The sequence below is a fragment of the Pinus tabuliformis genome, chromosome 2_2 (genome assembly GCF_031772625.1).
Source record: "Pinus tabuliformis cultivar Carrire ecotype Pingquan chromosome 2_2, CPIR1, whole genome shotgun sequence".
Classification (NCBI taxonomy): domain Eukaryota; kingdom Viridiplantae; phylum Streptophyta; class Pinopsida; order Pinales; family Pinaceae; genus Pinus; species Pinus tabuliformis.
In genome coordinates, this window is record NC_142300.1 from 1,087,496,521 (window position 1) to 1,087,511,311 (window position 14,791).

The following is a 14,791-nucleotide window of genomic DNA, read 5'->3' on the forward strand; positions in this document are numbered from 1 at the left end:
AGCTATTTCTCACACCTAGCGCTGAAGCAGTCAGAACCCCTCCCATTGGGTACCAATGTCTGAATGAGTTGGGCAGAATGCTGGTGGACCTAATTAGCTATGTCCTAGGGTTCAGGGGGCTGGAAGATGTAGATGACAGCATATTGGCAATGCTGTCTATATTTGCCCCGGGTAAGCCTCCAGCTGTGCAGTATGACTATGCAACCTACATTGCAGAGAAGATTCATGATCAGTTCATGAACCTGAAGAGAGAGAGACTGTTCAGATACTCCTCATATATCTACCATTTGTTCCTTTTCAATCAGCCAGCCACCTTCTCAGTTCCTTTGAGGCCACTCAATGCCCAAGGGAGCCCAAGATCAGTTATTTTCTGGACCTCTGTGTTTCATTTTACCTCAGTATCACCTTATACATACTGTGAGTTCATTGATCTGTTTGTTCATCCGGCCCTAACAGTTCTGCAAGGTACTCCTCCTCCCAGATTAACCGACGAAATGAGGAGGATTTTACATCTGAACAAATCCTACAATATTGGCAACTGGTACTTCTACCAGAACCACACAGTCCTTAGGATATATGGCTGTGAATTGAACCCATTTAGATTGCCAAGGTATGTCCCCATGAGGCTTTTTGCCCTGGAGTATTTCAGGCAGTTTGGGAACTCAGATTACCTTCATTTTCAGAGTAGAAACAAAAAGTCACAGCTGAAGGTAAGAAGCCAGCTAGGTTCCTTCTTGTATAACAAGAAAGAGGAAGGATGGAAAGAGGCACACAGCATGCTAGAAGGCCTCAGATTGCAGACCAGTTTTGAGTGGATTCCTTATGACCCCAATCATAGTATCTCCCTCAGGAGAATTAGATACAGACTGGGCAACTATGCACATAAAAGACAACCGGAAATAGAAAAGTATGCCAATGCACTAGATTGGGAAGAGGGTACACTAATAGAACAACTCACTGAGGTAGAACTGCTTGAGAAAGAAGCCAGGAATGTACAAAAGGAAACTGACTTGGAAACTTGTGCACAGGTGCCTTACTCCTACAGAAGACAAAGTGGAACAGCTGCTGGATCTGCAGCAGCACAGCAGCAAACCACTGAAAAGACATCCCAGGCAGCAAGCAAAGACAAAGGTAAACAGGTGGAACAGCCACCTGTATTGACAGAGGAACAAGTGGACACCTTGCTACAGCAGCAAGAGGAAATGGAACAGCAAGAGCTGGGACAGCAACAAGAAAAAGCACAGTCCAGTGAGCAGCCCTTACAGCAGGAAAAGGGGACAGATCAACCTGGCAGTACCGAGCAGCAGCCTCAAACAAATGTGCCTCCCAGGACAGACACCAATGTTGACACATCAGTCCTCCAAACACCACAAAAGGAGGATGTGACAAGGAAAAGGGATAGAGAGACCCCCCACACCTCATCTTTCATCAGGGGAGAGAAGAGACAAAGACTGAATGACTCCCAAGAGGAGGACATTGCAGTAAGGCAAGCCATGGGTATGGGCCCACCCAGTGGAGAACTTTCGGCCAGCTCATCCCAGCGAGGACATGACATGACAATGGGAGGAGAGGTCAGCTCCTCCAGTGAAACAAGAAAAGGACAGTCAAGTATAAAACAGCAATTCATTGACATAAAAAGGAGGAGTGATCCAATAAAAGTGCAGCTATATGATCACTTGTTGAACCTAGCGCCTAGCAACCAGCAGAGACTCATGTCTGCTTTCGATGTGAGCGAAGGCGAAATGATAATGAGCCATTTCATGCCTACATCTTTGCAGCCTCAGTCCACCTCAGATTATCTAAGAACCAACATGGAGGTTCTTGCCAAAGACATACACCCCATGGACAAAATTGAACTACATAAGCAGACTGGGGAAATGGTGTATGCCTCCTTGGCAGATGAGACATTAGAAAATTATAAATTAAAGAGCAGCCTAGACAACACAGCTTCTCAGCTGGAGTTAGAAAGAGCTTCATCACAGGCCAAGGACAACAGGATCAAGTCCTTGGAAGAGGTAATCATAGAGATAGGGCATGACCCTAAAGATGTCAAAGGCATCCAAGAGCTCCTGAAAATAAGGGATGCAGATATGGCAGCCCTAAGAAAGAAGATCAAGCTCCCGGCCACCATCCATCCACAGACCGATGAAGTTGCCCAGCAAAGGCAAGAGAAGGAGGCTACAGATCTGCTGATATCCTTATATAAAGAGCTGGTCAGGACTCAGGACCAGCTAGGACAGACTGAAGCTGCAAAGGCAGCACTACAGGAGACACTAAAGCAAAGAGAAGAGGGCCAACCCTCCCAGCCTCCTCCTATCATAATAAACCTTGAGGAAACCCCTCCCAAGATTACTCCTCCTCTTCAGCAAACAGAAACCACAGCACCATCCACAGCAGCAACAACAACAAAATCAGAACAGGCTGCTAGCTTAGACATGCAAAAGCTGCAAGCTGAGATCCAAGCCATGGAATCTCAAATGAAAGAGCTGGATGAGCTTAAGAAAACCTTGACTAAGGTTAATGAAAGGTTTGACAGGAGTAAACAGAATGAGGCAACCAAAGACAGAGAGGTGAAAGCTCTTAAAAAGAGGATTGCTGAACTAGAGAAGGAGCTTGCACTAGAAAGGGTGACAGCTGAAATGAAAGCAGTATTATGGAGCAACATTGGAAGGTCCATTGCCAAACAGTGGCAATATATTGAGACCATGGATGAGCAAATGGTGCTCATCACCAAAGCAAATAAAGAAATACAGAGAGCCAGGGCGAGCCTTGGACACATGCCAGAAGCTGCCACAAGGATAATCAACACTCTGAACTATAAGACTAGCTCTCAATTAGCTGTCATGGGAATCACTAACAGGACAGAAGCAATTGCTGTAGCAAAGAGAGTCGTTACATTAAGGAACTTAGTTGGAACATTGGAGAGGAGGACCCAGGATATGCAAACTGAGATCAATAGATTCCTGGAAAAATTCGTGACTCTGCAGAACAGAGGCCTCCCCAGCATCTTAAGCAGTGTAGGAAGACTGCTCACCCTGGACAATTATAACAAGAGGATTGATGCCCATGCAGTGGCAGAAATTGCACAACCACCCAGCACTTCAGCAGAGCCAGGGCCAGCCACAGGGCAAAGTATGTATGACAGAGTGGAAAACCTGTTTTTCCTAATGAATGAAGTGGACCATCTGTTTGACACACCACCTAACTTCTTCAAATTTACAGAAGCAGATGAAACTCTGGGTACAATTCTAGCACACCAACTGCCCACTCAGGATGCCTGGAGAAATTTGACACAAACAGTTCTGTCAGGCCAGAATCAGTAGCGCTGTTCCTACAGGCAAATAAGCATCATGCGCAGGCACAGTTTTGAGGAAAAATATCTACAGGAAAGAGGCAGAGGCTGAGCCAACTCAGCAGGACCATTGAGCTCAACACAAGCAACAGTCACAATCACAGGTGACAAGTCCAAGACACAGCGTACAAAGCATTAAAGACAGGTTTTCCAGCATTTACTCAGAAAATCTTGACCGACTTAGCTATCTCCAAAGGCTAAAATATCTTCTGACAGAGCATTTAAATGCCTGTACTCTGTAATCAATGCTGCATTAAATTGTGCCCATAATATCTTAAATAGTTGGTAAGGAAGTAAAATCTGAGATAACTCAGGACTCAGATATTTTGTAAATGACCGCAAGCATATATTCACCCTTCACAGCAGTGAAAGGGGTTGGTTGATAGTCGTTATTTTCTTTTGAAGAGCTCTAGCTCGTTGTAACATTTTCAGAGAATTAATACAAAGGAAGAATGGAATTTCCAAGGCTCGGTGTTCTTTGATGTAGTGTGGTGAAAGATGAATGTTACAGGATCCCAGGGTGTTGCATAAAACAGCAAGTATTCTCAAATCTCTTTGTCATGTGTGTTTTGAGTCTTTTGTTCTCTTTGTTGTTCTAATGTTTTACACTTGATAGCAAGGTGAAAGGATAGTACCAGGATTTAACCATGTTTACCCTGGACTCAAACTGAGCTATCATATATGTTTTCCTCATATACAGTAACAGAATTGTAATTCTTAATTGCTGCAATTCAAAACTGTGTTTTTATTGTAACAGTCATTCTCAGGGATTCAACTTTTGCCCCTAAGACCTCTGTTTTCTCTTCTTAAAGCTATCTGTTGGGAACATACAAATAACTAGTGAAAATTCTTAAATGCTTTCACTGTTTGTGTTACCTGTTTCCAGTCTTTTAATCAAAAATCTGTTCTATTAAACACTCAAATGGCCCTGTAAGTCCCATCTTTCATCTCAAAATTTCAAACACATATAGCTACAGACTCCATTGCCCAATGGTACTCAACCTCTCAGAAAACCACTTCACTAGAACCTAAAAGGAATTTCATCAACCAAACACAAACAAAAAACAGTGCATAATAGCTAGCCTAAAACCCTATAACAAACAGTTACAAATCATAAAGAGAGAGCCCTCTCTGATCACAGTTTGGCTAGAAACAGTGATCCAAAGATTGGTTAGTGGTTACCCCGGCCGTATTCCCTTGGGAGTCATAGGGAACAACCTGGGTGTTAACACAATCCATAAAAACTAAACCAGGGCTTCCAAAGGCCAAACAACGTCAACCCATCAAATAGTCATTCCACCTCATGGTCAGGAAAAAAAATACCATCACCAGATTGGTCTCTACCCAAGCCTTCTAGGGCTCCAAGGCATTTTTATAACCAAGGCTTCCAGGACTAGTAACTCAAACCACCTAGGGCTTCCAAAGAGCTTTTCAAATGAAGGCTTCTAGGACTAGTAACTCAACCCAAACTGTTATAAGGTTTCCAAAGTGTTTTTCCAACCAAGGCTTCCAAGAACTAGTAAGTCAACCCAAGCTAAAGGAGACCTGAGAACCAAATTAAAAAGCAAAGAAATGAACCCACAACACCATGGCTACCCCAGAAATGGCAAGGCTAGGAAAATTCACTGTCAATCCAGGAAATCCTCCATACCAATGACACGTCATCACTGTTGGTGTCCAAGTATGAACAAATTATTCAATCCTGATTCCTACATTAATTTATCAATCAGGGTGCGTACTCTTTTCAAGGTAACGCACAAAGTATATGGAGGAGCAAGGTTACAATCTACATCAATCAAGGGTTCATGATTAAGAGCTCAAAGAATCGATGTAACATTAATGGAAATTAAATTGCAGAAAGAAAAGCATTTACAACAACCTATGGAAATCTGTAACAACAATAAATAAAATACAACAAGTAAAACAATATACATAAAGAGGACACACGCACAACACCTGATCAGAAGAGTGGTCCCAAATCCCTGGTCAAGGATGTGCTTAACTCACATATTGAGAATGATATCAAAATTATGGAAATTTCATTAGCAAGAGTTCCACTGTTACAAAGCTCAATTCTTACATTAGCTAGCTCCCTTCTCTCTCTGAATTGTGTCTTTTAAATATACAAACATCCAAAGGAAACTTGCAACAAACTGATCTCAATATTCAAGATGAGATCTGAGAGATCTCTCCATCATGATTCGGCTGGAGCAAGTCGAATTTGATTATTACAATTTGGGCAATTCTACAAAACGATCGCAACAACAAATCTGCAAATATGTCCTTCGAAGAACCTTGCGGTTCTCCCAATATAAATCGAATTTCTAAAACGGTTTGTTGGGTAACTGGTCTGGTCAGTTCTAAACAAAACCCGTGTCTTAGATTTTCAATATTTTCTTTCATTTGCCCAAGATGTGCAATAAAAAATTGTCACTTCTTATGCCAACGAATTCCTGAGTTGGAATATCTAATTATCTGTTGAAGACCAAATCTGCAATGTGAAAGAGATCTTGGAGGCTAAAATCATGAGTGAGGTTATAATGAATGAATAAACCAAAATAATGCATAATAATCATTAATTATTAAAAATAAATGAGATCAGCTATTATTTATCCACAAGAGCATAAATAATTATGAAATGGAATTATATAATAAATTATGGTAAATAATGTGATAAAAGAATAATGGAAACAGATGAAATGAATGTTAAAAAGTTGTAATAATAATGACCAATTAAGAGCCAAACATTCCCCCAAACTGAATATGTTGCATGTCCACATGCAACCCAATGCCTCTGTATAAAGTAGGGGAAATAATGGTTTGAAAAATATCAGCGAATAATGCTCAGTGGTTGTTTTATGATATTCTCCTAAACTTTTAATAAATAAAACACTCATGTTATTTCACCTCAACTGTTGCTTTCAACAAAATAACATGGAATGACATCTCTGGATTAACATTGTTGAAGCTAATGTAGGTTGAGCTTGTCTAAGTGATGTGAAAGGTGTAAGCCATGCAAGCTCAAAGAAAGTAATCAAAAAGTGTAGCAGGATTTCCTTCCCCCAAACTACTTAGTTTCCCTGTCATCAAGATTTCTATAGCACATCTCATGAGTATCCTGAATCAGTAATTCATCAGAATTGGCCCTCTTCATCCTTCCCCAAAATAACAATAGTGTTGTTAAGCTAGGATTAAATAGAGATTGATTGGGTAAAATAACTACCTTTGGTTCAAGATATGAAACTTGTAGAATAGAGGAATGATAGATTAGATGATACAAAATGTCAAATATCAAATATCCTACAATTTTCATTCCTAACATGTAAAGTAAATATTGATAAATCAACAATAGATATAAACCATAATGACCATTAGCTAATAATTCATTAAATATCACCCCATGAACCATGAGTTCTAGCAAACCTTGTATATGCAACAATGGCTTTATCAGTAGTTAGTTTTGAGAAAACAAGGTAACCAAGTAGATCATAGTATTGAACTAACTTCTATACCATAGCCATGGCCACTGTTGCTAGCAGGCATCCATAGCCTCGACAAGGATGCCTTTTTAACCCATTGTAATGCCAGTGTCCTATCTATTAGAAATAAGTACATAGTTACAAAAGCATTTCAATTTACTTAGATGTCTACTGAAGATTATTGTTTTGGCTTGGCAACCATTTAATAACAATGCCATTCATGGGAACTAACAAAAGTGAACAAGTTGACCCATGATGAGAACTCTTGTCCTTTAATTGTATGATCGTAGGCCATTACCCTGGCTTGGTGACCAGTAGTGGTAATGTCACTCTATTAGGATCTATGATCATGGTAGGTTGACGGGTGATGAGACCTCCTATCCTCCAATTGACTACTTATGTTTAAAATTTAACTAATATGGTTATTGTTAATCAACAAAAGATCACTTAATAGATGGGTCGACAAGCTAGCTCCTTAAGAGCTAGGCATGGTGTGTTTTATAGTAACTATTTTCAACTCGGGTAAGTTTGCTTCTCAAATACTAATAACCTTCAAATGGCTATTGATAAATATATTTTTCTTCGTTAAGATTGGGGTTTGAGGAATAATTCATTAGATAGTGATGGAAATATTTAAGTACAATTTCGTGGTCATCATCATAAATTTTACAAAATCAGGTACTTGAAAAATTAGGAAAGTTGAAAGTTTCCATGATCTGATCATCTTTTCATAATTATTCCTTAAAAAATAAAATTATGGTTTTAGATAAACAAAGATAAATTGACTACCCAATCACTATGTCAAAGAGGACCTAGACAATTAAATGTATTTCCCCATTCACCAAGTTAATGTCATCATCTAGGATTCAAGTTCCAATGTGTGTGGATAAGTGGGGGTTACAGATTGTTATGGATTATGGTGGTAATAATCATGAGATGTATGAGTTGACGTGAAATTTTAATAACAATGATGACATGACATCATTGATATTAAATATAATACATTTTCTATCAAATGCAACACCTCCCCCCAACTAAGATATGACCGTCCTTGGTCATAATTGAAACATCAATCAAATACATGGAGTTGATTAGGGACGTACGTGAAGACTTACCTTGGCAGCGTAACAACATGTGTAGAGTAACAACACCAAAGGAATAACAACACCGGGTACTTAGAAAAACTTCGGGAGTAACAACATCGGTGGAGTAACAGCAACAGTGAAGTAATAATAGTGACGGAGTAACAAAACTGGTAGAGCAATAGGACGAACGAAGTAACAATAGCGATGGAGTAATAGCACAAGTGAAGTAACAACACTGGTGGAGTAACAGCACTGGCAGAGTAACAGCACCGACGGAGTAACAACATTGACCTAGTAATAACACCAACAGAGTAACAACAGTGGCGGAGTAACAACACTAGCGGAGTAACAGCACCAGAGGAGTAACAACACTGATGGAGTAACAACATCGGCGAAGTAACAACATTGATGGAGTAACAACACCGACAAAGTAACAACAGTGATGGAGTAATAACACCGACGGAGTAACAATAGTGATGGGGTAACGAAATCGATGAAGTAACAACACTGGCGGATTAATAGTGCTGGCGGAGTAACAGCACCGGCGGAATAACAACATTGGTAGAGTAACAACACCGACGGTGTAATAGCAGTGGCGAAGTAACAAAACTGACGGAGTAACAACACTAGTGGAGTAACAGCAATGATGGAGTAACAGTACCAACGGAGTAATAGCACCAGCGGAGTAACAACAATGATGGAGTAACAACAACGATAGAGTAACAACACCAGTGGAGTAACAACAGTGGGGGAGTAACAACATCTGACACTTAGAAAATTTTCGGGAGTAACAATAGTGTCAGAGTAACAGCACCCAGGGAGTAACAACATCCAACACTTAGAAAATTTTCGGGAGAAATAACAGTGGAAGAGTAAGAACACCTAAGGAGTAACAACATCCAAGGAGTAACAACATCCAACACATAGAAAATTTTCGGAAGTAATGGCAGTAGCAGAGTAAGAGCACCCAAGGAGTAACAACATCCAACACTTAGAAAATTTTCGGGAGTAACACCAGTGGCAGAGTAACAACACCCAATGGATATGAGGAAACCATATACTGATAAGACTCATGAAAAAATGGATAAATATGGAGAAACATCATGAAACCTCGAAAAATTCCTTAATTTATTTTGAGAAAACAACATCATAAAATAAATCAGAAAAGAAACAAAATTGTTATTGAAAAATAGTAAATAAATAAATAGTTCAAGTTGCAATGGCTATGATTTTAATTACAGCAATGTCGTTCCTAAGAGAATATCAATCTATTTCAAGAAACAACAATCTGTCAATGGTAAATGAATGGAAAAATGTTTTGGTGAAAATGACTTGGATCTTCAAATGAAAATCAATTCTCCATTTCTCTCGTTATGAATCCATTAGGCAATGAGAAAGTATTTATGTTGTTGGTGAGAAATAACAGGAATAATTTGTAACAAACTCTTATGATCAATTTCCATGGCAACTCAAAAGAATCAAAATTATATGATATTAGATTTCTTAATAGATGCTTGGATGAAAATCTATTATTTCATTATCATTGCCTTCAATAATCACTTGTTCAAAAACAAATTGACCTCCTTTATTCTCCTCTGACTTGCAAGAAACGAGCATCTACCTGTAATAAAACATGTAATCATGGAAGAAGAGAGGTGACCGGGCTCTCTAAACAGGATAAATATATAAAAAAAATTAACGAGTAGTTACTCTATAAAACAAATCCATGGAAAACAAATAACAAAGTATAGTTAATTTATTACCTGCGAGACAGCAGTGGCCAACCATACTAACCAACAATATTTTAATCGTAACTTCTTCTTTTTTTGTCTGATTTGCATGATTCCAAATCCAAATGAAAGTGAATTAATATGGTTATCTCCAATTGAAATAGGTTTTAAAAATTCCATAATATGATATGTCAAATTTACATAGAACAACCTACATAACAAAGTCATTTTCGATTTCCCAACTTAGACCAACAGTTGATATTTTAAGCATAACCTTTTTGTTTGACGATGGATTGAATAGATTCAAATTGGAGATTAAAGTATATTCATGTAAATATATCCAATAGAATCAGGTTTGAAATCATGAATAATTGATGGGTCAAAGGTGTGAGGGAACAACCGAAAAACAAAGTTTTAAAGGTGCTGATTTAGGATAGATAGTCAGTATTTTGGTCATAACTTTCTCATACGATATCTAAATTGGGTGATTCGAATTTCATTGTAAAATATATTAATTTCTTGATGTACCATGGAAATAGGTTTCAAAAATCTAGTTATTTATCCCTCCAAAAATGGACTGTCCCAACTCTGTTCCTGAGCTGCCTACTCGACATACTGTCAATGTTTTGGTCATAACTTTTTCGTTTCAAATGCAAATTGAGTGATTCAAATTGGATTAGAAAGTATAAATAAAGGGCTACTTAGAAAAGAATAAGGTTTTTAAAATATGTCCATTTTGTTCCTCAAAGCATGACTATATCGACTGTGATTTCAGTGATTTTTATCAAGCCCACACTCCCTAAGATATGATAATTTTTTTTCAAAATGATGATAAGTGTTTGTAGAAATCTGATTTTCAATATAATATATCTATATACACAATTAAATTCAAATATTTACCATTGATATTTATATACTCAGCAAGTGGTAGCAAACATAACTCATTCTACATATAACAAAAATTATTTATATACTTATTTATTCTATTTTCTACACTAACCTATTCTACCTTGAAAAGTAAAGCATACTTATGTGTAGGAGTACTTCCAATGGATCCATTTTTGAAATAAGGCCTCAAGTGAATACACACCTGAATTTGAGAAATGTCTGTCAATAAATACTAGGGTATGAGAGAGAAACTTCCCTTGAAAATATGGTGTCAAAAATTGTTGAAGTATGGAGTGACGCTACAAACAACTGATGGAGTGAAACCAATCTTCAATATATCCTTTACTTTCTTGATTTCCCATAGTTTTCATATCATGAAGTTCTTGAGCTTCTAAAACAACTTGTTGACACAGACTAGAAGAAATCTCCTTTTCTTCCATAACTTCTAAAATTTTTAGATTTGAAATATTTCCAATCTTGATATAAGTTTTCTACAATTGTGTATGCGTAATAGGTTGGGTGGGAAGGGTAGGTAAATTTTGCAATTCAACACTGTAAGCATGTTGTATTGGTTTATTATGGCGAGGGTGTGGAATGAGTTGAGTAGGATATTGTGTAGGGCATGGAGGATTTTGATGATGTAGTTGATTGGGATGTGTGGATGAGTTTGATAAGTAACCAAGGTGTTCTTGAAAAGATGAAAAAGAAAATGGATGATATTTTTGTGCTACAAGAATAGGGAGAGTAGTCATGTAATCATAGGATGAACCATGCCAAACTTGTGGACAAGGTTGATGGGTGTTATATTGAGATTTTCATGGCCGCCATAATGCAGGAGTATTCCATAATGGATTATGCAAGTAAGAAAATGGAGATGAACTGTTTTGAACCATACATGTAGGCCATGATTTCCATGGTTGTGAAATTTTTGCAGCTTCTCCATCTCTTGGAAATGTTGTTTTCATCCCACGTAAGAAAGAGAAACTATCCATGGGATGTTCCTTTTGGCATTGAGGAAAAATCATTTCTTCAAATTCTGCTTGATTTTTTTTAACCTGCAAAACATGCAATTCTGAATTTACAGAGCTAATAAAATAAACTTTAAAATTTTCAAATAAATCATTGATTTCATCTCTTATATCTCCCGTTCTTGTAGCAGACTTGGAAAGGAAGGAAGAAAATTCTCTAGAATTCTTACCATCCTTGGATATTCCTCTTTAATACCTTATGCATAAATCATAAACATCATCATATGATAGCTGAAAAACATCACATTTTCCCCTCAGATGTAATATTTCTAAAATTTCATCTTTGATCCCTTTAAAAATGAGTGTTTTTAAAATCTCTTTTTCCAAATGTTTATACTTTTATTTTTGAAGGTTGTATTTAAATCGCTCCAAATAGTCCTCCAAGATTTCATCTTCCCCTTGTATGATACTGAAAATATCTTCATTGGCCTTGCAAGAGTCTTGGTACTTCTCGAAGAATACATTCTTCATGTCCTCCCATGTTTTGATGCAGTTCCCACCAACGCTCATGAACCATCAGAGAGCTGCTCCTTTTAGAGTAAGAGGAAACACTTTCAACCTTTGATCATTAGTACAATAATCATATGCTCTACAAAGTACTTCAAACTCATATAAGAATGTATCTGGGTCATCATAATCCAAACCATGAAAATTTGGTAAAGAAGGTGGAGGAATTATGTGCATTTGTGTCACTCCTCCTATATCGCTGATAGGGAATTCAAAAGTAACAATGTGAACCATTTCTTACCATACTAGAAGATGTTCTTCATGCACTGCTTTGAGTTTCCTCCTTCAGATATTCATGTCAATTTGTTAGTGGAATGGGTGGTGCTTACATCACCACTTGAGTGAAATGATAAGATTTCTTCAAATTTCTACCTTCTTCTTCCTCTTTATTCAAAAAAACAATTTGAGAGGAAATCTAAAGCTCAAGACCTGGAGCAAGGTGTCAAAAGACCCTTCCCTCCCTAGGACAACGAACCAAACAAGAAAAGAACGCACACAAGGAAATCTAAAGATCGAGACCTGGAGCAGGGCATCAAAGGACCATTCCCTCCCCAAGATGAGAGATTATTTTTTCCAAAATCAAAACTAAAAAATGTAGGAAAAATTCTAAGCTCATGACCTACACCTGGGTGAGAGAGCTCTTTCGCTCCCAAGGATGAGAGAGTGGATCCTATAAAATAAAAACAAGCAAAAATGCAAGAAAAATAACTACGATTAGGACCTAGAGCAGGGTGTAAAAGGACGATTCCCTCCACAGGATGAGAGATTGACTCTTTGGCCGATAGAGATCGTGTCTTTCACCTTGTTAGCCTTCCGCGGCAACGGCGCCAAAATGTTAGTGTCCGAGTATGAACAAATTATTCAATCCAGTTTCCTACGTTAATTTATCAATATGGGTTCATACTCTTTTCAAGGTAACACACAAAGTATATGCAGGGGAAAGGTTACAATCTACATCAATCAAGGGTTCGTGGTTAAGAAATCAAATCATCGTTGTAAAATTAATGGAAATTAAATTGTAGAAAGAAAAGCATTCACAACAACCTATGGAAATTAGTAACAACAATAAAGAAAATACAACAAGTAAAAAAATATACGTAAAGAGGACACATGCACAACACTTAATCAGAAGAGTGGGCCCAACTTCCTGGTCAGGGCTGTGCTTAACTCACATATTGAGAATGATATCAAAAGACTGGAAATTTCATTAACAAGAGTTCCACTGTTATAAAGCTCAATTCTTACATAACCTAGCTCCCTTCTCTCTCTGAATTATGTCTTTTAAATATAAAAACATCCAAAGGAAACTTGTAACAAACTGATCTCAATATTCAAGATGAGATCTAAGAGATATGTCCATCATGATTCAGTTTGAACAAGTTGAATTTGGTTATTACAATTTGGGCAATTCTGGAAAACGGCTGCAACAACAAATCTACAAATATGTCCTTTGAAGAACCTTGCATTTCTCCCAATACAAATCAAATTTCTAAAACCGGCCCATTGGGTAACTGATTTGGTCCATTCTAAACAAAACCCATGTCTCGGATTTTCAAGATTTACTTTCATTTTCCCAAAACGTGCAACACAAAACTAACACTTCTTATGCCAACGAATTCCTAAGTTGGAATGTCTAATTATCTGTTGAAGACCAAAATCTGCAATCCGAAAGAGATCTTGGAGGCTGAAATCATGAGTGAGGTTATAATGAATGAATAAACCAAAATCATGCATAATAATCATTAATTATTAAAGATAAATGAGATCAGATATTATTTATCAACAAGAGCATAAATCATTATGAAATGGAATTATATAATAAATTATGGTAAATAATGTGATAAAAAAATAGTGGAAATAGATGAAATGAATGTTAAAAAGTGGTAATGATAATGACCAATTAAGAGCCTAGCAATGACCAATAAACCACATGCATATGCCATGCATGGAAAGAATAATGTGGAAACATACATGCAACTCCGTAGTTGCAAGAAAAGTGCATTGTAGCTGCTGATCCCAATGTCCTTTTGCACTTTCCTGTTGTTTCTTTTCCTTCTTCCCCAAAGCATCCATGTATTCCACACTCTCCAAGAGTGCTCCAAGAAAATGCTAAGTGTCTAAGAATATGTGAGAGAGAGAAAATAGAATGAGAGCTCCAAAACTGAATTGACCAAAGCTATACTAATGAAGCCTGCCCACTCATCCTCAAAAGCATTTTTGTCAATGAGGCCTCTATTTTCTTAATTTTCATTATTTTCCTTCACTTTCCTCCTCACATGTAAATTATGACAGGTTTCACCTTCTTTTTCTCCTAATTTCCATTATTTTCATAAATAAATGTGCCAAAAATTCCATTTTGAATTTCCAAAACCTTTGTCATTTCATTTGCGATTTTCCTTAGCCATAATAAACCATTGAGCATCCTCACTGGGATATCTTACCCAGCATTTAGCTTGGATTACGTGTCCCATGACCATGGTCTTATATATTTTTACAAGGCTTTTTAACCAGGGTTGTTACAGATACCTCCCCCTTGGGGGAACACCGTACTCAGTGTTCAATGACACCTATAACTACCAAGACCACTGAAAAGAAAACATAGTTCCCTTGGAGCTTTATATTTTAGCTTGTTGTAGTATTTACAATGACCACTTCTGAAACATGACAAACAAGTTGTTTACTGGAGCTTTATAACATAGCTCATTATAGTACTCACAATAAC